The 2,500-nt window shown below is 35.8% G+C and overlaps 1 non-coding gene across 1 annotated transcript; it reads left to right on the top strand.

Annotated features, from left to right (window-relative positions):
• Window positions 1-567: 567 nt before the first annotated feature.
• On the top strand, window positions 568-639 carry Trnap-agg. Its single transcript has one exon. It is a non-coding gene; the product is annotated as a tRNA-Pro (tRNA).
• The last annotated feature ends 1,861 nt before the right edge of the window (window positions 640-2,500 follow it).

The raw sequence follows: 2,500 nt of genomic DNA, 5'->3' as shown, positions 1-2,500 counted from the left end.
ATACGTAAGTTTTACACACACGTGTTTGTTTACGTGCGCTCTTTTATATCTATTGTTCAGCCTGTTTGTCTACACTGTTTACATAATTATTCCATATTTGCTGGGTACGAATGGGTGTTACATGAAACGTTTAGAGAGTATCAAACTTGAAGGCACAGCTTATAATAGGCATACTATGGTAATCTAGAAAGAGCAATCTAGAACCAGTAATAAAATATCCTTGTTGTAGTGAACATTTCTGTATAAAGAGGGAGACTTACAGCGATATTTTTGGCCTTTGGCAATGCGCCCATTGGAGGACATGGGCAAGTTGCAGTTGGAATCGATATCAGCTGAGAATTATGTGCAAGATTTCAAGAAGGATATGGAAACGATAGTGTATGATAAGTAAACATCTAAGCAATATAAAAAAGGTAAGTATCATGTTATATATAGTTCTGGTCTGTCAGCGTTACAAGGTGCGCAGATCACAATGCTCTTAGCGTGTGTGTACGGAGCTTCTGTTTCAGCTAGCGCGAGAGACTGCACGAGACTTTTAGCCAACTTTCTAATTTCTGTTGCAAGGACGGCCTGATGGTCTAGGGGTATGATTCTCGCTTAGGGTGCGAGAGGTCCCGGGTTCAAATCCCGGTCAGGCCCACATTTGTAACGAATAATAAAATCGATATCATTATTGTAATTCTCTTTGAAAGAGTGACTGATAATAACTAGATCATTGTACGTACGCAAATTAATGATCTGTGCATTTATATGTATACAGTATACATCTAGATAAATATACACAGATAAGAAAAAGTATACTGCTGCGGTGTGTATTTTCGGAGCCTCTATACAAGAGGAAAATCTCTCACTTTTCTCACAAATGCAAATATGTATACTATACTTTCTTTCCCGAGGTATAGCATTCGTATCAAAATCAAACCATACCTAGGAGTTGCGGCACCGTTGCAAATTTGCATGTGGGTGATTTCTCTCTCTCTTTCTCTCTCTCTCCCTCTCTCTCTCTCTCTCTCTCTCTCTCTCTCTCTCTCTCTCTCTCTCTCTCTCTCTCTCTATATATATATATATATATATTTTTTTTTTTTTTTTTTTTGTGTGTGTGTATGTTAATCCTCACAATTACATGTCCCTTGTTTGATGGTACTTGTTAATTAAGAAATAATCAATCCTTATTTTGCTCAAATAATTTCGTATGATAATATACAATATGTACATAGTATGCATCAATTAGTAGAACAACAAAGTCATATAAATGTAATTTGTATAACACCATCATATATACTTCTTATCTATGTGAATCACGGTAAAATATCTACATTTATATTTCCTTTTACTCTTTCTCTTACCTATTTTTGATTGCTACCACTGTCCCAATATTCTCAAAACCCGTTAAATCCTAAATCAGTTGCACACACTCCCTGGGATATCAAATTCACTGCACAACTTTTGTATGAAGTTTTGTATGTTTACCTTCAGATGGTAAACAGTGGAGAAATGGAGGTTCTTGCATCAAAATTAGGGACTTGGTTTAACTAGATTCATCTTTAGAGAACATGAACCTAACTATGTCTGCAAATTGTGCTGAGCTGCAATCTAATTTACGGTTATTCCTTTTCTCGAAGACTTCGGAAGCAAGCAATATAATGATAATCAAAGCCAGTTTTAAAACAGCTATTTTATAATACGTATTGTTGTATCTGCTGTGGTTTCCCCAGTGCTCGATATGGATTTTTCTCCATAAAAAGTTTAATTTAGAATTCAAAAATATTTTTGGCAAAAACATTGTCTACTCTAAGTTCCCTTAGTCATGTCAATAAAGCAATAGCTTTATTGACATGTTTATACTGTAAAAATTCTTGAATTTACCAATGACAATATCGTCATTTAACAGAAACTGGAACAAATGTCCTCATAATATATGGTTATTAAAGAAGATTGCCATCAATCGCAGTAAAGCAATCGGTCCATTTGAGCTGCTACGTTGTCAACATCCACAATAAAGTCGATGATCTCACCAAGAGACCATGAGTTATTATAAATAGTTCTGTTTTCAAGCTGTGTCATATGTTGCATGTTCGCCTAAATCACAATTTGTAGTGTTTCACTGGGATTGCTCTAGTGAGAATGAAGACAACGCATAATCATGAATCATGTGGACTGAATGAATTGCTGGTACCAATGGCAAGTCCCTCCTTTCATACTTGTTCCAAAGTTACTTGTGGTTGCATTACGGACAACCTGTAACATGGTATAAACTACAGAAAGTTTGCAGGGTACAAGCAAGGTCACAGTGGTAAAGGGAGAGAATATCCGTAATATAACAGGCAATTCAAGTGAGCCGTAATTACAACAAATGCAAAGAAAAGACTTAAACGTCAGTTAAAAATAGAATTCCAAAAAAACAACATAAAAAAAAACGTTAGGTTGTGGCCGATTTTAAGAAACAACTTGATCAGAAGAATCCTCTATACATGTGTGACTTTAGAACGGTGGCGCGAGC

The sequence above is a fragment of the Penaeus chinensis genome, chromosome 2 (genome assembly GCF_019202785.1).
Source record: "Penaeus chinensis breed Huanghai No. 1 chromosome 2, ASM1920278v2, whole genome shotgun sequence".
NCBI lineage: Eukaryota > Metazoa > Arthropoda > Malacostraca > Decapoda > Penaeidae > Penaeus > Penaeus chinensis.
The sequence above is the reverse complement of the archived record's forward strand: the minus strand, read 5'-3'. Positions and strand labels throughout refer to the sequence as shown.